Here is a 23,231-nt window from a genome sequence, read left to right as displayed (position 1 = left end):
TCAGAGGAGTTTACAGTAGGAGACAGAAGAAAGGAATCACTGTCCACTTCCACAGCCTGATCAGTGGATTAATTTTAAACACCCTTTATAGATCCACAGGCATTCATTGTACCATTCAGCCGGGAACTTAAAAACACCTCTCTGACTTAATAAGCATTCATATCTATTGTACATAAGATGTTTTTGTTCTGTTTAGAAAAAAAAGGGAGTCTGGACGTCCTCTGTACATATTTTCTCCTGCTGGAGTATTTACTTTTATTTGTCTTCCAAATGAACAAAATAGAGCACTCATTCAGTCACAGTCTCCATAGTGAAGAGCGTCTGGATCAAGCAGATGTCTTGCTGCCGAAGGACTAAAAACAGACATGAAAGGAGGAAGAAAAGCAAACTCCTTCTGTGGCTTTTAATAGAATTTCTTTGATTTCGGCTTCTCCAGCAGATTGGCTGACCACTTAATGTGTATGCAGCACAAGAGAGGATATGGAAGCACTGAAAGGATACCAGCAGGCCACAGCCATGTGCATCTGACAGGCTGTAACGATGGTGGTGGTAGGTCAAGTGTGTGTGTGTGTGTGTGTGTGTGTGTGTGTGTGTGTGTGTGTGTGTGTGTGTGTGTGTGTGTGTGTGTGTGAAGCTTTTGCACTTTTAAAAGATAATACAGACTAGCAAAGAATAACTTAATATATTTAGTTTGTCTCAATAAAAGCAAGCTGAATAGAATAGAATAGAATCGAACAGAATAGAATGGAAATAACGGCAGAGTCTATAGCTGGAATGAAAAATAAAGACTCTAATCAAGATGAAAAATTGAGAGGAATTATCAATACTGTGATGGATCACATGGTAAATTAAGCACATTTCCACAGCACTAATTTCCTTCAGTACAACAGAGTCATGTCATACTCTTCTACTCTCACTTTCTCTTTTTTACATAAATACTAAGTAATGAATTAAATATTCACCAATAGTCATGTCTTCTTTGCCTTTTCAATCACTGTTAAGCTACTGTCAGCTAAACTCAAAACTTCCTGTATATTTCACATTAAAAGGCTACCAGGCGAGGGAGGGATTCTGCACTTCACACCACTGAAAGGCTTGAAATGTTAAACATCTGTGCATTGAGTGAGCTTCATTGACAATTAGTTTAAAAAAACAACAACTGCAAAGTAGAATTCATGAGGAAAAACAGGAGCTCTGTTCAAAGAGTTCCCCATCTCTAAAAAGAAAGTCATAAATGTATTATTTGTATTTCTTTTATTTTGTTTTTTTGTTTTTTCTATTTTATTTTGTTTAATTGGAGGAATTCTTTTAGGGAAAATTGACTGGGAATAAATAATTGATGGTAACTCAAATAAGCACACTCTATAACTAAAGTCCAAGTGAGTTACTGTAGTTCTTTCCAGGAAAATTCCTCAGAAATTATTAGGAAATTATCATAATTATTATCTTTCTGATTAAAAATCATAACAAGGTAATCAAAATATATAAAACTCTTGAGAACAACATGGACACCAATAATAGCTTTCAACAGAAATGGATTTCCGAAATGGGAGGTCAGCTGAATGAAGAAGAATGGAAGCAAGTATGCAGAGAAATTCATAAAACAACAAATTCTAAATATTGGAGGGAATTTCCATGGACATTATATTAATTATAAGATTTTTTTATTACTCCAAATGTACTTTGTAAAATTAACACATGAATGAAATCAGACTGCTAGAGAAAATGTGGTGAGACAAAGGCAAACCACTCCTGTTTTCTTTTTCTTTCCTATTTTAAAATCATTTTGGCATTAAGTCATAGCAGGAATCATGGGTATTCTCAATATGGGAAAAAAACAACCCAATACACATTATTCTTGGAAAATCACCACCAGAATTAATGCAGGGAACAGACCAGTGCCTATTTAGAACATTCAGAATCGCAGCCCTGAAGCAAATAACTAGGAATTGGCTAAAACCCTCAAGTCCATCAGTTCAAATATGGAAAGTAACAATACAAGAAATCTCAGAAATGGAGAGAATAACATATAGAATAAGAAATGAAGAGACAGCGTATACAAAACTTGGTTTAAGAGATGCCAACCATGTGTACGTTTTAAATCTATACACACGTACAGTAATCAATAATCTACAAAAATATGCAGAGGACATGATTTATGGGAGCAATCTAATGTCCAATGTTTGGACAATGGCCCTGGTTGTTGTAGTGCTGAATGAACTACTGTGGAAATGTAAACCATGGCAACAGATACACATGGAGGCAGTGCTGAGTTTGCATTAACAGCACATTAGAACAGCAGCAGATCAGAAAAACTAAAATATTATAAAAGATTTGACCAAGAAAATCTTTACTGAAGATCCTCTTTACTTGCCTTTTCATTCTTTCAACCACATCTCACAGGCTTTATCAGGGGATGGGGTTTACTCACTTGTACTGTCCATGACTGACTTTTGTTACATTTAGGTCATCAATAAACTTTAACGCTCAATGAAAAATAGACTTAAAAAACAAGGAAATTACAAATATAAGCCTGTTGCAAATAAAGGCCTGGTTCTGTTGCAGTTGAAATTATATGATAGAACAAACTAGACCAAATCATGTAGAAACACAGAATATTTGAAGCATGTTTTTGGATTTTTATATGAGGCACAATTGATTGCAAGGCCGCCATCTCACTCTCTGAATACAAACCAGACTCTTAATCCAGTGTTGCCTGTAGCAAAATGTTACCCACTTTAAAATTTCCCTCACCGTATTGATCCTGCTTCTAACACCCGCAGCGAGGGACACTCATTCATGCAATCTTAATAATAGCGAGTGTAGGCCACCATTATATCCACACACAAGCCTCTCTGCCTCCCTGTGGTTCATGAAAAACTCAACACCAGAAATATTACAGGAGTCAAAAGCAATGACAAAAAAGCTGAATATCTTTTATCTTACATCTGCAGCAAGTAAATGAAATGAAAAATGTTTGCTGTTAGTCATAGAGTCTTTGTCCTTGTTTGAGAAGTAAAAATTAAAACTTCAGATTAGACTTTGAGTGGTGTTTTGGATCACATGTTTTATATTTAGAATATTAAATGGCTACTTGTTCAATTTAAGTTAATATCTACTTAAAATGATATGAAAAACTTCTCATTAAAGTAATTAATACATCTAGAGTCCTACTGCCCCTACCACTGCTTTTACCACTGCCATAAATGCTATTAGTATAATTACAACTAGTAATACTGACAGTGCTATGACGTAAGCGCATTTACTTAAATACTTAAAGGAAAGGTTCACAGTTTATCAGGTCTGTCTTAAAAATAACAGTAAGGAGCCCAAATGAACATTGAAACATGTTTTTCTTGTTGTAATAATTCCTCCTGTTCATACTGACCATTGGAAGATCCCTTCACAATGCACTTACAATGAAAAAATCCACAGTCCTCCTTCTGTGAAAAAAATGTATTTAATTGTTCTTGTTCTTTTTGTTACTATACTTCCACCGCAGCTCAACACTGTCTGAGGAAACACAAAGAGAGAATTTGATGCTAAAAAGACTGTAAATGTGTCAGATATCCATTTGATATGACTAACTCAGACTGATGAAGCCTCATATCAGCTTCACATCAGCTTTTAGGTGCATTTTTGCATAAAAATGACACACTGTGGACACACTGTGGATTTTGGCCTCCATCACTTACACTGAAAGCACATTTGAAGGGGATCTTTTAATAGTCAGTATGAACAGGAGAAACAGTATTAGTAGTATTATTACAGTGAGGAAAACCTCTTTCACTGTTCATATGGACATCTGACTGTTGTTTTAAGACACACTTAAAAAAATGCAAACCGTCTTCCTTTACACCACTACATCTCAAAAGGAAATATTGTACTTTTTACTTCACTACATATATTGATAAATTCATTATAACATTTCATATTTCAGGTAATATTTTATATTGTAATATTAAGTAATATTTAGGTATATTTCAGTAATGATATATGATATAATATTATCCAAGAGGTTTCCTGGAAAGAACTATGTGATTTGGAACTAAATAGAGGGCAGACAGACAATGTGTGATTGGTACACATCCATAAAAAGCCTAAAATGTCTACACAATTCAGTATATATAATGAATAACGAATTATAAAGGTTTCCAATAATAAATGAATGATTAATTAATATTTATTTGGAAATATTTATTAAAATGAAGCTTTTCTTTTATGGGAAATCATATTTTCCCTACAATTAGTACAAAATCACATGGTTCCTTTAAGGAAACAATAAAAAAAATGGGAAATTATTTGAAAATTACAGACCAGTAATATGAAGCATTAACCACTTATCTGACAGCTGTAGATACTGGTTATTTTACACAGTAAGATTTTACATTAAAAACATAAACAGTTCATAAAATTTAATATATTTACTTCTAATGGTGTGTTTTTACATTATCATGTACCTCTTCATACAGTTAATTTTTTCCCCCATTTGTACTCTTTATTTCTCTGCTTATTTGTAACATATTTACACTGATACGCCTTTTGGTACAGTTTTTGTTTCTTTTTATTTATAATATGGTAACTGCACTTTCATTTATGCATTGCACCATCATTTCCTCTGCTATTATATGGTGGCCCCTAAGGACAAAGCACACACAAGAGTTAAAGCACAAACATCACCAAATCAAGAAATGCTATGAATACCACAACACCACAATCATGATAGAGATTACCCTGCTGGTTGGTGTTGGCTGTCTTGGTGCTATGAGGCAGAATCTCAGTGCCTGCAGGCCTTATTCTCCTGAGAGCTGTTAAACAGTCTCCTTTCCACTCTGACACCTCTGGAAAAGGTCACTGTCTCATCTCCATAATGACCGAGGACAAAGACGAGGTGGAGTGGATCAATAGGCAGCTCCAGCCCATATCAGTGCAGATGCATTGATCTGCAGCTCAGAGAGAAGACAAGTGATGCTCTGTGCCAGGAGGCTGTCTGGCCTGTTTTCCTAGGAGCAGACAAGAGGAGCAGTGGCACATGTGAATGTGTGCAGCGGGCATCCACTACACCTCAACGCTTATATGGAGATGGTATATGCATGCATATGACAGTGCGGGGAGGCATAGCGGGAGATATCTGATAGTAAATTTCACATGTAGAGTTTGACTGATCTGCGGTTTCAAGACTAGTATTTATGCACTCCGGCAACAGCACTGAGTACAATTAAAAACAGTTTGAATTGTATTGTAAATGGACTGTACTTGTATAGTGCCTTTCTAGTCTTCTGACCACTCAAAGCACTTTTACATTACAAATGACATTCACCCATTCATACACTGAATGGGTACAGGGGCCACCATGCAAGGTCCCAACCTGCCCATCAGGATGGCTGTGCCATCAGGAGCAATTTGGGGTTAAGTATCTTGCCCAAGGACACATTGACACATGGACTGGAGGAGCTGGGAATCGAACCGCCGATCTTTCAATCAGTGGATGACCTGCTCTACCTCCTGAGCCACAGCCACCCCATATTATTCTAACCCTTACTGAAAGATGACATTACTGACAGCAACAAACAGCAACTACAGTTAAACTCACAGAAAGAATGAAAATCATTTCAACAGACACTTTAGTTTGCTTTAGGCCTTGAGCCGGCTATGATCACACTTGCCTGTAGCCAATATTTTCTCATCATTTTGTGAATATTCCAATTCTTGAAATTTCATTTTTAAACTTAAAAGTATGTATTGATTATAAATGAGACAATTTAAGTTGGTTTTAGGATTACTCATCAATACTATGTGAAGAGAAAAAATGAATGTTTGAATGAAACGGAATGGTGGAAAGTGCAAGATATAAAATGTTATTTATGGTTTTATTTTACACACATTTGAGAAACAAGCAAATCTAATATAAAAAGTTAATGTCTAAAATCATGTTCATTTCATTATATAGTATAATAAATTGATTTTTGCTTCCTCAAGAGTTTGGACCATATACTTTAGTTATATAAATTAATGTTTTAGTTGATATAAGTACAAAAAGATGTTAAACATGTATACAGTGGTGACCTCACTATTATCAGAGGTAGACAACAGTGGCTGGTAACATTATTTTTCAAAAAGGATCAACCCAATTTATGGGAAACCCAGAGGTGAAGTGGTAATTGGGAGGTCTGGGAAAAATGCTGGGGACTTGGTTCCATTCTGGGCTGATTACTGTGAGTTGACTCTGGTGCAGACAGTCTGGCCAAGTTCTGCAGTGTTTAACACACTGTGATAATGTGGACAAAAAAAATTGGTGCAGATAAAATACTGATTCAAAAAGAATAAAAGCACATAGTGGGCTGCAGCTAAGTGCTACAATAACAAATATATTCTGTGCAGGTGATCAGTGCAAACAATTCAGTGTCAAAATCCGACGAAACGAAACTGTCGAGATCGAGTTTGACAACTTAAAATGAGGGTTTTCTCCAATTTTCTTTTTTTTTTCACTAGCTGGCTGATTAGCCGTCTGCTGTGTCAAGTAAATGTTTGAAATAGCAGAGTTTCTGATGGACTGTCTAGCAGTTACAGACAGTTTGACTTCAGAGTCCAGTTACAAGTTTTTTTTTCAGGAACTAGAATATTTAGTTGTTTTTCAATCATCATTCAATCACTGAATGTGTTTTTGTGTTTAATAGAAATCAATTGTAATAAATATATAGTATTTAAAATAGAAATAAATAAATAATAAATAAAATGTAAAAGCTTTGCACATGAGGGGCTTGCCACCTCCACCTCTCAACCACCCCACATGGGTGGACCACATTGGTAACTCCCAGGAAGGTGAGTCCCTCTTCACCCATGGGAGAATCCATCTATGCTGAAAGATATTTGCTTAACTCTGTTGTAGCGATGTCACCATGATGATTTATGTACAAAGTCCAACGGGGCAAGAAACACCAGCATTCAGCCAGATTCTAAACCATTTCATTTAGAGGTAAAACTGAAAGTGAGCCTGAAATGTCAGTAAGAATCCCTCACTACACAGGAACACTGTATGAGCACAGCTATAGTAAGTACAGTAGGTCAAAGCTGAAACACGAAGTCAATTTGTCTAACCTGTGTTTCTTGCCATCCTTGACTCTGTTGTAGTAATGTGACCACCTTCCCAGATCTCTGCACTTGCTGTGGTGAGTAAAATGTTATTAAAACCTGATAGAAACAACAGCCAAAATGATGAAAATAAGTCCAGAATTGAAATAAACCGGAACCATCCTTTTAAGAGCTGGAGTCCACACGGATGTGTAATCAAGGCAATATGACTGAAACTCGCAGACTCATGTAATAATGAAAAAAATAAAATAATCTGCCAGCAGCTAATTGAAACTGTGTATCTTTGTCACCAACTCTGTTCAAATCCTCCCTCCTGCTATGCCTTTCTTTTCCCTCCACCACACTTTGCATCTTTGCTTGTTTCGTCACAAACATTCACCCTTGAGCTACAGATTAGCAATGCCGGCTCTTTGTGAAGCTGTACAAAGCCCGAGCAATTAAAGGCTCTTCTCTCGCTTAACAAGCTCTAATCCAGACATGCTTTTATTGCATTTGATTTTGCTCGCTGCTTGTGCCAAAACCGCTGAGAGACAGGGACCCTGCTCTTGCTCTAAGTGTAGCAATAATCAGTGAGGATTCAGACTCAGCTCAGGTTCTGGCGGCTGTCACTTTCCCCGCCACGGATGGCAAACAAATTAATGTAAAAAAAACAAAACAGCCCTAGAGAGAAGCCTGGATCCACCTATCAAACAGCGGCAAATGGAAATTGTTTGGCAGCCTTACGCCTCAGCAATGCCAGGAACTGTGATTTAGAGGAAAAGTACTTGCTGAGACAACAGAATGCAATGCTCTCTTCTAGATACGTCTGACCTAGCGTAAATTCATTCTGACCTGTGGAAATGACTGAATGCTAACTGGGAACAGATTGATAACTGGATGTTGTGGCAAGCACACAGGTGTACATTGTTAACGCTGGTGAAGTAAAACAGAAGTGGCCATTGCCAGTCTGCGTGCTGAGATAACAAGGAGGAATTCTATTCTAACAGTCTTCAGCAAACCTGAAGAAGCACTATTAACCTGTTTAAACACAAGCTACAGGTTTGTTTAACACCTCTGCAAAACCCGACATTCAAGTCTCTACAAAACACAGGTAGCCCTGCATGCGTGTATTGTTGAAATTATGCACTTAGATAATTATATGTAGACTCCAGGAGAATGGTGCTGCAAAGTGTAACATCTATGTACAAAAAGCATATATTTATGGATTCGTGAGTAACTACCTGAGTGTCATGTTTGTTCCATGACTGTAATTTTATTCATTAGTGTCTATGTGGTTAAAAGCCTTTGTGTGCCATCTGAAGGTCAAGTTGAACTCCCTCAACATGTTTTAAGACATAAAAATACTCTGCTTTGAATAATCATCTGTGTCTGACAGTTTGGTTTTTGGTTTTGTTGTTTTTTAGCTTTAGTTGAACAGAAAAACAGAAATCATGTCAGTAGCTAGCTTCATTTGAAATTTGTTTAATACCAGTGTGGATACAGTACCTACGTTTTCTAAAATGATACCTGATACCTAATGGGATGAATATCATGCCATCTTTTGAAACTGAAAAAAAGCTTCAAAAGTTGAAACTCAGAGTTTGAAAGCTTGAAATCTAATAAAGAAAAGTTTTACAACATTGAAACTAAATTTTCAAGGCTCGCATAATGTTTTTATAAGCTGAAAAGAAAATTCAGATCTCTGCAAAGATTATTTTGTATTTGAATTCACAACTGCAGCACTCTTTTTTAGTGTTTCTTCCAACACATTTCCAGAGCTTCAGATTTGTCACTGTTCTCCCGGTGTATTAGTTTGTTTTCCAGGCTTGAAATCTTGTAAACCGTGATCTGAAAACTGGTGCGCATATATTGGGAAAAAAGTTTCAAATGTTGAAACTTGAGTTTTGAAAGGGCAAATCTTTATTTTGAAACTTTTGTGGATGTATTTTGCACTCGTATTGCAGACTGTTCTTTCAGAGCTAAGTTTATAACACTCACTTTTCAGAGATCTGACCACACAGTTGTGAGCTTGCGAATCATGTGATTTTTGGCAGCATTGTCTCTCAGCTGAAACAGAGGGTCTGGAAAAAAAACCCAGGATCCTGGAGGCAGGGGCTGAAGTACAGTCCAATCACATGTGGTATTTACTGGGTTAGATAGGATTGACAGACTGCTCCACCAATGACTGACGCACACAGGACGCACAGTTCTCTGTGCTGTCTGGCTGTCCAGACTCTGCCAGCTGGTTGACAGCCTAATCTAATTATAAAAAAATGTATCAATCTTCAAAGGTACTGCAGATTGTATGATCATTGAGAGTAATTTCATTATGTTTGATGTTAGGTTTTTAGGTTCATCAACTGTTTAAATTTGTAAATGTATCATTTAAATCAGGAATGATATGATGAAAAATAAGTAAATCAGATTGGTTTGTGAATGATAGTGAAGTGAATAATATGTTTTCTCTCCTTGACAGATATGCAATAGACACATTTCAGTTGGTACCAAAAAAGTACTGAGGTTCCAGACACAGAATCTTCCATTTCATGAAATGTTTCCCAACAGTGATGATGTATAAAAATATTATAACTACAGTAACTTACCAGTTCAAAATTCTGGCTTACATGGGGCTAAATGTTTTATACTTGTCAAACACAAAACTCAGTTTGATCATTTTATATAATTTTACGTATATTTACCATTTAGTGTATATATATCAATAGCTGAAAATAGTAATATTAATGATATCAATGAGCATGATGAACGCATCAGGCCTGCACTGTCCTCACTTTTGGCTTTGACCATCTCAGCAACCTCATTATTTTGCAGTGTGTTTGGCTGAGTCTAGAAAGTCTAGAAAAACATTGTGTTGGGCTCTAGCTATTATCTGACTGAAAAGCTATTTTCCCAATGGAGGCCTGGGCCAAGGTAGCACACACTTACAACAAATACACTCTTATAATTATAAAAGAGTCTTCATCAGCTGAGGAAGTTTGCTCAGTTGTTGTTCATCCTCATGATCCATCCCCATGACAACTGACCAAACTCCACGTGCAAATGAAGACCCTGGGATATGGTTGAAAGCTCTGGAAAAGGTTAGTGGAATGAAGAAGTGTAACTTGAGGGACTGTTTTGTCAACTCATTGGTAAAGTTTGCTCATATGGGAGCTAAAATGTGATTAAAGTGTTGTTAAAGGGTCAGTTCACCCAAATTATAGTGATAGTAGTAATTATAGTAACAGCAAAAAATTATAGATTTTCTTTTTTATATAGTCATATTTGAACAGATTTACTAGAAATAGTTTGTATTAAAGAAACAGTTCCTAGGAAAAGAGTTGACAGTAAGGTCTAACCAGAGTATACTGATTCTGTAAAGGCACACTGTTGTTGACTGTTTCAAAAGTCATAGCCCTTTCAGACCAAATAGTTCCAGGATGTGTATAATTGAAATTCAAAGAGTATTTTTAAACTTCAAGTCTAATTTTTCTGTTTCACGTGTATATTTACAGTGATTTTGTGTGTGTGTGTGTGTGTGTGTGTGTGTGTGTGTGTGTGTGTGTGTGTGTGTGTGTGTGTGTGTGTGTATATATATATATTAAATCAAGACCATGATCTTTCCCTAACCTTAACCAAGTGCTGCCAGTGTCTAAACACAACCATAGAAACATTTAATAATACTGTTGTTACTAACAGGGGATATTGTACAGCAAGATGGGATATTTTGGTGGGAAAAAAATGGAATATGTTCTCACTGCACATTTTACTTATACGTCCAACATCAACATTTTTGCAACTTGCCAAATTTGTTAATTAACAACATTTCTCATTGTGAAAACAACACTCGGCCAGCGTTTCCTTCAATATGAATTTGTTGTTGCGATTATAACTGTAAGGAGACAGGGTTGCACTGTCAGACATTGTTTTGTTCTTTGTCTTTACTGTTGCATGACTGATGTTTGAGTTTTATGTCATGAAAGTACAGGAGAGATGCAGAGGTGGAAGAAGATACTGAAACTCAGAATGTCTGTCTCCACAGTAAATGATCTGATGAGTGTTTGATGGCTTTTTTTTTCTGCTTTAGAACGTAACTGCTATGGAAGAATCATCAAATCAACGTTTATTTTCATGCTCTCTCTCTCTCATTCACTCTCCATCTTTCTCGAAAGCTTGTCTGATTGGCCAGCTTCCAGAGGCTGCATCTCAGCCGACTTCCAGTGGCTCAGGGGGCTATGTCAAAAAAACTATAATAGTAGGATTTCACTTCTTTTTCTCGTTCTTTAGTTGAAATGTCGACTTCTCAAATCCATACATACATGTTTTATCCAGAATCTGATCTGAAATATGAGAGTAGACAACACACACAACTGTATCAACCCTAGCAACTAAGGCTACAGAATGGACAGCCATTTATGGGCATGCACAATGAGCTGACATCAGCTCGTTGGTAAGGTAGAAAAAACCTTGCAAACGAAGCGTTGAGCCCTGGCTTTTGACTAGCAGGGGGCATTTCTACATATGTTAACCTCATATTTTACAATTTTGACTATGTTTAATATCCGACATCAAAACAGTATGTTCTGATGAGTATGAATGTAAGTCATTCATATGAGGCTGGTTACAATGATTGGGGCTTCTCTGAGACTGCCATGTAGGTTAATAGGACAGGTATGTTTTCTTTGACAGCAACTGGTTACTAAGTTACTGTACACACAAACATCACCACTGACAGAAACATTTATCCTGACTGTGGTTTGACAGCTCTCAATGAGTTCATATTCGTCAAACTTCTGATCCGGCCTTCTGATGTAAATTCCCCCTCACTCAGACTGTCTGGTGGGCTGCACAGGATCTGCTGCCAGTCTGTCAGCTCCACTGCACTGTACTGCCAGTGTCCAGCAGCTACAGTCCATCTGTCACCTTGGATCTGTCCACCTACTGTCTCCATCAGTCCTGAGATCCAATACCATAACTGAACAAGATGTTCCCTGCTGACAGACTGCCACAAAAAAACAGTGTGCAGCCTCAGTGGCGGACGGACAGAGACAATTTGACTTCATCAGAGGCTGGAGGGGATGGAGAAAGGGTGAGAAAGAGAGACAGGCTGCAAGAGAAAACAACCAGCAGGAAGAGGAAAGGTAGATAGATACAGACAGAGACTGAGATGGAGGACAAGACAAGAAAGAGACAAATATGAATGGATGGGAAAAATTAGGAAGCAAAGTCATTACTTAGGCTGTGTCGGGAAGCCTCCAGCTAAGTAATCAGTGGCAGAAACCTGTAAATGTGGAGGAGGTGGTGGCCATATACAAATGAGACGCTGACAAGCTGCAATCCAATTAGATGAAGAAATATGGGGGGTGGTGTGCTGAGATGGGACCTATCAGCAGCTGGCAGCTTTGGGGAAGATCAAGCACTTCACCACCTTGGCTGCTTTCTGCCAGGCAAACGTGATGGATTACTAGACTCACACATACCACAGACACACACACACACACATACACAGTAAACTCATCACAGCCCGTACAAGACACACTTTCACTGTTGTAATCATGAATATTGGAGTGGCATTGCTCTAATGGCCATCATCCTCAGGAACTGAGATCGGATAAAAGGTCTCATTGGTCATATAAATCCAAATAGTAAAATAGTATAAAATAAATATGCAGGGATTTCACTTCTGTGCCTTAGCCTGTGGCTAAGTGCAAGGACAAGTCAATAAATATGTATTATAGTCATCAGATTTTGACTCTCACTCCGTTGATCTTTCAGCCTGACATTAGCTGTGTTTATGTTATGTTGCCCTACCCAATCAGTGGTACATCATATACTGTATCTATACCACCAACATAATTTTCAGTAGATATGGAAGTTGTGGTAGCCATTGCTAGGAGCAGTAGTCTTTCATGACAATCGCAGAACATGTGACCATTTATATCCCTTATATAACATACATATCCGTAAGGGTACAATAAAGTATATCTAATTGTATAGCAGCATAATTTGGACCCTTTAATCTCAAAATCATAAATCTGTCAAACCAGAATGCAGAGACATCAAACACACACTGTCAAATTCAGAACAATCCACTTTTTACAAAGATTGTTGTTTCTCCATCATCTGTAATGGATCAGCATAAGTAAATCCATTTTGATATCATAGAAAACAACATTACTTATAACTTGAGATCTTGATTCATAATCATCACATTTCTGACCTTTTCTCCATTAAAAGTAATTTAGTCTTTTTACAGCTACATCTGTGCCTGTGATGTAGAAGGGGGCATTATGCTGAGAAAATTCAGCATAATGTAAACAACAATCATTAATCATGCTGTCTGATACAGAACAATTACAATCAGCAAAACAATCAGAGTGATCAAATCAGTGAATATGGGGTTTCTGTATTTTGTTCTTTTGGCTCCATCAATACATTTTTGACATTACTGAAGCTCAGAATGTCTCATCAACATGGTTCTTATATCCCTGGAACCCTGACAATCTCCTCCAATCATTTATATATGGATATTTGTGATGGACTGAAAACGTCTAGATGTGAAGACAAAAAATTACAAAATTTAAATTTAGATTTTTTTGGGTTTTTTCCATAAAAAAGTCTCCTAGAGCATGTATAGTACTACTCACATGAAAAATGATGGTTTTCTGAATAGCCTAACTTGTACTGAAAAATACGACATACAGCAGCCTGGCTGACACATATAGTGACGCATCTCTCTATATAAAACAAAGAATCTCTGTCTGTCTGTCTGTCTGTCTGTATGTATGTATGTATGTATGCATGTGGGTTTGTCCTTTGCGTATCTCGAGAACCATTTGTCTGATCTACTTCATACCCGGCAGGTGGATTGCTGGGGAAACGAGGAAGTGCAATGTTGATGTGTAAAGTTGTTTGGATGAGCAGTTCTCAAGATATATATAAAAATACCCCATAAACAACGTTGCCTCTACAACCTTGATTTGCTTCTTCTTCTGCCCGTGGAGTCAACGAGCAGAAATATGGACAGCGCCACTCTGCCATTGCAACCCACATTGTGGTCGGAGGTAGGATTACATCCATAGTGATAAGAACTACCATAGAGAATGAATTGAAAAAGTTTAGAGAGTTATGATCTACTCCTGTTCCTCACACGCAGGAACTTTGTATGTATGTTCAAAACATAGGGCAGGTGCAGGATGTTTCAGGCATGTTTTGAACAGGCACTACAGTTCATCTGATCAACTTCAGCATGTGAGGTTTTTAGGGAACATGGGTAAATTATAGCGTCTACTGATAGCCTGCATATGAGGTGTTTAGGGAGCATTGGTAAATTGCAGTGTCTACCAATAGTCTGCATGAGAGGCGTTAGGGGGAAGGGCACAAATCTCACTGGGTATTGAGAAATCAGCCCATTCCAAATAGGCACGTTTTGAACGGGCACTGCACTAGTAAGCTTATAAATGAAGGAAAAAACAAGCAAAAACAGTTTTTGCTGGGGTTTTTTTTTGTTTTTGTTTTTTTTGGCTAGTTGGGGACAGAACTTCACAAACAGAACATCATACAAAAGTTCAACATATTACGGGCTTATAATGTTAGTATGGCAAACAATTGCCTATTTACACATCTAGCTACCACAAAGTAACATAAGCATTCATTTGGAGTTGTGTTTCTGACAACCTGACTAAGATACATCCAATATTCACTCTCCTTCTAGCTCTGTTTTAGTTTTCACCAAATGAAGGATACAAGTGGGTCTTTAGCAGCTAGATGTAACTTTGTCTGCTGTTTGTGTGTAAAGTGGTTTTATCAGAGCTTTTTCACTGAAAGAAGCACTGCATGCTGCTGCCGGAAAAAAGGCCAATTAAAGTTGTGATAGTGAGCCACACTGCACAGTTGTGGATCATGAAACGCAAACCAACTGGAGGATGCTACAACATTCATAGAGTTGAAGGAAACTGTAGCTGTTTTCTTGTTCCTGTTTTCTGCAAATTGTTATGCATTTGTTACTGTGAGTGATTTTTTTTGTCACATTGCGCATATTCAAGTTATTTAGCAATTGTTTTTATAGTGCAACTTTAAGGGGTTTTATTTCTGCAAGTTGACAACAACCTGTACAGCTGTATCAATTTGTTCCACACCTGTCAACATTTTTGTGGATACTTTTGTGTCACTGTTTTTAATGGATGTCTCTTGGTAGCTGATTGGTCGGTTGGGTTTTCAAGCGGGGGAAACAGCCATTCCCCCGTGGGCACCGGAACCAGGCTAATAAAGACACAACTTGTATTTTTTTAAAAATGCTCCCTGCACCTAATAAATTCCATTAATAATCAAACTCCTGTGCTTCAATGTGTATATAGGACTACGTCCTGGAGTTGGATCTATACCAAATCTTTGTCCATTGTAATGTATGTGGACACACAAACAGATAGTTGACACCATAGGAGATCAAACTCAAAAAAGAAAAATGTAGACTGTATTTCCCAGCCAACCAGCCAACCAGTAAAGTGACATTTTCTCAAGTAAAACCTTTGCACTTAGTCTATTACTGGGTAGTTGCCAAATAACAAAAATGGAAACCTGAAAAGAAAAGTTGTGCTGGACAATCTGTCTTAACAGGCTAAAATTACAAATCTGATTTGCAAGAGAGAAGAGCAACATCATTCCCAGCATCAATTTACATTCATATTTGCATTTATTATGTATATTTAAATGATATTATTTGACTAACAATGAGGACAGAATTTTGATGGACAGGTCAGTTAGTATTGAACATTCTGGTTCCCTGCCCTTCAACTTATTGATCTAATTTATAGCTGCGCTGATTCATATTTTTATATCAACAATAGAAAAAATGTGAGCGTAACGTAGTTGCTCATAGTGCTGAACCCACAGAGCATTATCACCAACTCTGCAGCTACAGGACATTTTAGCTTCTTTTAGCAGTGTTATGGTTTTGTGGCATACAACTTTACTGTTTTGGTTCAGTCAGAGCGTTCTTATCAACCTAATTTGTAGCACTAACACTGCGCTACACCACCTGCCCAGCACCTAATTTCCTTTCACCCGCAAAAAATCAATAAGATTCTCATATACAGTAGTAAGGAGCCATAATACTGAACCCATATGGATTACATATGAGCTCAGTTCTAGCCCTGGCTTACTTAACCCACATTTAGCCCATGCCATTTTCCAATTTACTTTCCATGTGGTTAATCCACATGGAAAGGTGGTCAATAGTACCATTGGGAAATATCTCTCCAGAGAACATGATGATTCAAATTCTAACAGTGAAGTCTGGAGTTGCTTCCACAGCAGTGAACACAGCGAATACTAGACTCAACATTGTGGACTACTCCATTTCTGTGAGGGTCCTTTCATATAAATGACCTCCATCCTGTATGGGGAGGTCAGCTACAGAAAAGCACAGCTGGAGCTGGAAGGGATTTGACATCTTAATAAAGATCACTCAAGGACACTTGAGTGAAATTATGTTAAAGCATACCTCAGATATTTTTGATATATATTATATATATATTTTTTTTTTATATAAAAAATATTTAAATATATTATTTTATTATTCCCGCTATTTATTATTTTACAACAGGAATCACATCTGACCACATCCACACTAATAATAATTTTAAAAAACTGATAACTAATTTCAATAAATTCTAATGCAGCCAAATACAAAGTTCTGTAAGCTGTCCAGTGACTCAAATGCCAGTCAGCATTTAGATCCATTATTGCCGCAGCACTCCTTAAATATACCATATGCACAAAACACGGCAACAACAAACAACTTCAAAGCCTGTTTGAATGTCAGTGTGAATCTGGACTGAGACCTCTGCTGTTGTGTCCTCTTCATTCTCCTATCTCTCCTGCCACTTTCCACTGTCTGCTGTAAAATAATTAAAAAATGCAAAAGCAAGAACAATCTTTAGAACAAAAGGAAAAGGATTTGGGTGGACAGAGTTTGGAAACAGAGGGAAGTGAAGGACACAACAGTGTACAGAGAGAGAAAACCCTCCAAGTTATTCCAAAAAAAAAATAGGAACAAAATTCCATTTGGGGAATTCAATACAGTAATCCCCCTTCCTTCATTCACAACCCCCACTGTCTCTCCACCCTCCGGTCCATAGCATGATAGAGCTGCTGTCATTAATTCTGTAGAATGGGGTGAAGATGAGAAAGGCAGCGAGTCGCAATCTTCACAGCCACATACTGTATATGGAGCCTGGCCTCCTTTCATCTCTCACAGACAAAAACACAAAGATACTATCTGCTATGCCTGAAACCCATTTCTCTGTACCATTAGCAGCTGAAATGGGGTCCTTCAGAGGACCCGTGGGCTTGGAATCATCAAAGCCTATATGTTACTGAGTGATTCACCTGCATGAGTGTTTTCTGATCACAATCTGGCTGAAAACCAATGAGTAAAGAGTGGATACACAGATTAGCTAACTGGTTTTGAGCCAGTGAATGAGATTGGGATGTTGACAGTCCAGTGACACAGACAATAAAGGGTTTTATCCCCTGCATTTTTTGTAAGTCAGTAACTGAAAGCATGTGAACCCCTTTGTCCACACTGTAGTGTAGGTAATTAGATATGATCTGTTCACAAGCCTGTCAGATTTAGTCCTCACTGGAAGCTGAATACACACTCAGAGACCAAAGGACAGACCAAGCCAGAAATTTAGTGAGCCAGCACACATAAAGGCATTTCCACCATTATACTGTGTTGCACACAAAGGAGCAACTCACTACATATTTAATGTTATGAGTTGAACTGAAATTTGAATTCACCTATACAAAATATAAATATTAATTATAATGTGTAATAATGATTCATCCTTGAACTTTGGAAATAGTAGTTTGACAAATTAATCCAAACTCAAGGTGTCATAAAGGCCATGATTTGTGAGTGAAATCCCCAGAAAAAGATAGTAAGTGGACCTTGAGTTAACAGCTGTGCATATTTTCCCATTTTTCAACAGAAAATAAAAACTATTTTGGGACATTTTGTGCAAACATGTTGATGGCAAATGACCAGACTGTCAAAATTCATAGGAATGGGAAGTCCTGTGACCTCATTAGCACTACATATGTTACTGTAAGATTCATATCACAGGGTAACATACACACACAATGACAGGATAACGTACTGAGTGTGTAATGACCAACGTTTGCCAACCACCTTCAAACCTAGCATGCTCAAAACTGCATGTTAGGCTCCAGGAATTGATATGATGAACTATTCTTAGTGCAACCAAATTACTGTATTAACATCGCCAGTTGATACTAAAAATTCAGCTGCTGGAGAACATAAATGTAGGTGGTGGATCTGTTTGCAGAGCAGCCAAAAAACTGAGGATACAGCAAATCACGCTGTAGCTCATAAGTGAATATTGAAACTCAAGCATGCACCTGCTTTTGTTTGTTGTATCATGTCCAGTATGTGCATGCATCATATGAATTTATATATATATAATGAATGGGTTCACATTTTGAATCCTATGAATGAACAGTGGAATCTGCTAACAATTAAAAAATGATTATACAGCAAGACAGTCAGAGAAAGCAGATTTATTGAATGGCTGTTGCTGAATAAAAAAACAGCCATACATACTATCAAAAATTGGGTTTGATATAATATAATGCCAGTCTTTATGAGTATAACTTTGTCAGTTCACCTCTCAAAAACTGACAATAATTTCATGGTTTCAGGTTTAGAGATATTCCTCACTTAGAAGTTTGTCACCATTACAGTACAGTGGCAGTGAGAAATATATATTTGTAAAAGTTCAACAGCAAGGTCTATTTAAAAATGTATTTCATTGTTGTTCTATCTGCATATTTTCAAGGGGAAAACAAGCTACAATAAAATGTATGCTGGTTTCAGCACTGAGTATTCCTACAGTCGATAGTGTTGCCTTTTGTTATCACTTCTGATAACTCTAAAGAGCAATGGGGCCAGGTGGTTCTGCTTATACAAGCCTAGAAAGGCTTGAGTCGGCTCTGGAAACAATAGAGAAGTTTGTCACAATGTCTGTGATATTGTGATATGTGTTATTAGTTGCCATATGTGCTTTGCTATGAAAAAACTGCAGTTTTTAGATGATCATATTTTCCATCAATAAAAAGTAAAAGATTTTTTATATTTAAAAAATCCAACAATAAAGTGCATAATTTCCCATTTAATTCATTTTTAAAAGGAGTAAAATAGATTTTCAGTTGGATTTGATGTTATGACATTAAAAGGTGTAGCGTTTGCTGCTGCGAGAGGTCTCTATTAAGTTGAGCTTACAGTAAACAGGATCCTCTGGTAGTGAGGGAAGATTCTACTAATAGAGAGTGAAGAGAAAAAATGGGAGAAAAAAGAGCTGCTGATTATTCAGCAGATCAGCCTCAGTCCTTCTAAGTAATGAAAACTACAAAATGAGTGCCATGCAAATAACATTTGTATAATCTGAAATTCACTCGGTTTCTGAATATTGATTTTTTTCACAGTTTCATGGGGCTTTTTTTTGTATTCGAAATGAATACAACCAAAAAAATTTCTAAAAGAAAAAAAAATGTTTTTTCTGAATTTAATTCATTTTTCTTTCTATTGGTTCAGTTGTGATGTCTTGAAGGTGATACTCTACCTACAGTATGTTTTTACATACTACATGTCTCTAGTCATTTTTGAACAACAACAGCAATAAGAAAACAGCACAATAATATGTGTCTGCTCATGAGTAGAACATATATAGACGTGCTCTCAAAAAGGAGAAAGAAATAGCGAATCACACAAAGCATAACCTCTAAATCAATATGTGGCAGGTTTAGAAGCAATAACATTGTTCCCTGGGAGGGGAGAGAAAAGAGGAAAAGAGAGGCTCTCGCAGCCTTGAAACCAGCTCTATTTCCACTGCTGGGAATGCTGCTGATGCTGCGCTGTGTTCCACATGGCTGCTCGTCTTCACCAAACTGACAGCCACAAAAATGAGTGTTTACTGCTCTCCGGCGGAGCAAGATAAGCCCACAGATGGGCCTCTCCACTCCAACTGGTCGAGAGGAGAGCCATCTCGAAGTGGCAGAGGGCTGGATGAAGGAAATGGGGGGAGGGGGCAAAGATAGAGGAAGATTTAGAGAGCAACTGGCAACATTTGAACCATTTCAAGATGGTGTGAGGCTTTTGACCGACATGTGGTTATCACCGTTATCTCTGTACAGTGAGCTCAACATTATCTGCCATGTAGTGCTCATGATACATCTTCACTGTTACACACTATAAAATTAGATCTAAGACAATATAACACACATAATGCTACATGAATTAAGCTTTCACCCTACTGATGGTGCTGGACTAAATATAGCATTATATTATACCCATATAGCATGTAGATGTTAAACATCAACATGTTATATGGGTATAACATTTTCTAATTAGCACTAAACACAAGGTATAGCTGAGGCTGATGGGAATGTCAGGAGTTTTGCAAGTATTTGGTCATAAACCAACATATTGGACAAATTGAAATTTTGACCTGATGATAGCTGTAAGGGACCAAACAGTAGAGGACAGGACACAGGTTTTTGTAATTTAAAAAAGTGGGGTTTTATTTACCCAAAAAATGCAGAAGAAACATGTTGATTAATAACTAAATTGGGTGCTAAAAGAGGTCAATAGAACAAAACTGAACTCAAAATACAGCAAACTGAACTGCATAACTTAACTGACCTCAACAGAGACAAAAACTGACCTAACTAATGAAACATGAGGGGAACATACTGTGTCTACTGGTTGACCAAATCATTTTACCATTTTTAACATGAGGGGTGGACAAAAGACAACTACTAAATCAAAGACTACATATGCAGTTTGTTTCTAACTCAATAGCAAAATCTAAACACAATAACTCAATACAAAAAATGAACCTCAGAATACACAAACAAAAGGCTCTCTTCCCAAATCCCCTTGTTGTTGCAGGAGGTTGGTATACTCCAGGACCCAGGTGCAGGTCTATAATAGTGCTTAATGTATCAGCCAATCTTTTACATTTTAGAGGCCAGACATCTCTTGGATCAACTCAAAAGATAGGGAATATTAGTACAACATAAGGTAACAGAAATTGTGTTTTAACAATGCAAAATGTGCACGCTTCATCTGGAAAATTTGTGTTATTAATAAAAATATTAATAAAAACAAAATGCAAAATCAAACTGTGGTGGCTATTTAATTATGAAACTTGTTACTAAATATAAACCTAAGAGCAAACGTAATTCAAAATGCAAATAAAAGAGTGTGGAAAGATAACCAAATATTTTAATCTGCAGGTGTGGCCGAGGGTGCAGCCATCACAATGGCAACAACAAAATGTCAATGTCAATCCATAGTTGTCCAGACATGTAGCTCTGAACCAAAAATACTAGTGGTGCTTTGGGAGAGTCAGGGGATCACCAAAACCATTAGGATTAATCTTCTGGGGACTATGAATGTCTATACAAAATGTCATGGCAATCCATTGAATAGTTGTCAAAATACTTCAGTCTAGACCGACCAACTGACCAACATTGCCATCCCTAGAGCCATGCCGCTAGCATGGCTAAAAAAATAAAATAAGCCCCTCTTACACAGCCAACACATTTGGTTAATTTATCAGGTAGCTATATTTTGAGAAATAGATGTACAACCTTCATCAGGCTCTGTATCAGCCTTACAGCCTTCTAAACCAACTACTTGCCTACTTGACCCTTTATCAGCAAAACTTTTTTAAAGACCTCTGGCCTTTTCAGGGACCTACAATGCTAGATATTGTTAATGTATCATTTACTACTGGTATTGTACCCAGAAGTTTTAAGATGCCTATGGTTAAACCTCTACTTAAGAAACCGCACCTTGATCCAAGGGCTCTTAACAACTACTGACCAGTCTCTAATTTTCCATTCTTTGGGCAGACTGGCGCACTGCAAGTAGTTGCAAGTTTCAACTCGTCTCATCATGACTCTTTGGTTTCAACAGGCCTTAACGTAACAGGTCAAATTCTGTCCATGGCTGACACAGAGACTCTAATATATGCCTGTTTCATCCAGACTTGATTACTGTAATGTGGTCTCCCACGTACTAGTGCTAAAAATTCTTCAGATGGTTCAAAATGCTGCAGCTAGAATCTTAACTAAAACAAGAAAATTTGACCATACTACACCAATTCTAGCCTCCTTTCACTGGCTTCCTATCCATGTTAGATCAGACTTTAATGCTTCCGCTGACTTATAAAATCCTAAATGGGCATGTCCCCTCATACCTGTCTGATCTCCTTAAACCTTATAGTCCATTTGGAGCTCTCTGCTCTCAAAATGCAGGGCTCCTATGTGTCCCCATAGTTAAAAAGAAGTCAGCAGGCAGCCTTTTCCTCTCGGGCCCCCTTTTAATGTAATAATCTCCCTGCTGACGTCAGACAATCCGAGTCTGTTGAGTCCTTTAAATGTAAACTTAAACCCCTCTCCCTTTTTTTGTCTTAACCTACAATTAGTCACCTTTAATTGATTGCTTCATGACCTTGTACTGGACAGGGGGTCGGGTCTCAAAATTGAAATTGACTTACAGTCAATTTAGATAATAAATAGATACAGTCAATATAAAATAATGACCAATAGGAATTGTGACCAGAGCTACAGGCTTGAAGCTATTACCTCAACAAATAAACCCCACAGCGACCATATGTGACTCTTTATCATTTCATACTGCAGCTTTCCTTAATTACTGTAAGAGAGATGTGGTTATTTAAAAATAGATGAGTAGGAATAGGACCAGTTGTGACCACTTTAGATTCAACCTGAAGCCATCAAAACACAGAGGGGACAGTAGAGGGTTTTACACTGAGATGTGCTTGTAGCTGTTTGAGGAATCAGGCAAGCTGACAAGTGTGAAATTTGAGTGAAGTCAGTGGAGTGGAACGGAAAAGACTGTCAACATCCAGTGACTCAGAGAGCAGAGGGAGCCCAGATGAAACACTGGCACTGTAAAGACCTTTGAACTTAAGATAGAAAGGGACACTGTCGGCAACATGGGCACTCAGCGGAAAAATAAGCCATACGCTGATGTCTTACAAGGTTCCCCTTCTTGTTCCACCAGCCAGAATCGAGGCGATCCTTGATTTCCCAAGTGCAATTTTTAATCACTG

General features: G+C 37.5%; 1 protein-coding gene across 4 annotated transcripts in view; it reads right to left on the bottom strand.

Moving 5' to 3' along the window:
* sez6b (seizure related 6 homolog b) overlaps positions 1 to 23,231 on the bottom strand; it is a 276,079-nt gene that overhangs the window by 156,119 nt on the left and 96,729 nt on the right. Inside the window, exon 2 of one of the 4 annotated variants that reach the window (XM_067593810.1) lies at positions 4,734 to 5,003. The exons of 2 other annotated variants lie outside the window; for them this stretch is intronic. The gene's annotated coding sequence lies outside the window, so the exon portion shown is untranslated. Of the gene's footprint in view, positions 1 to 4,733; positions 5,004 to 23,231 lie in introns of those variants that run through there. One more of the 4 variants, XM_067593811.1, reaches the window with a different exon arrangement.

The sequence above is a fragment of the Thunnus thynnus genome, chromosome 7 (assembly GCF_963924715.1).
Source record: "Thunnus thynnus chromosome 7, fThuThy2.1, whole genome shotgun sequence".
Taxonomy (NCBI): Eukaryota; Metazoa; Chordata; class Actinopteri; order Scombriformes; family Scombridae; genus Thunnus; species Thunnus thynnus.
The sequence above is the reverse complement of the archived record's forward strand: the minus strand, read 5'-3'. Positions and strand labels throughout refer to the sequence as shown.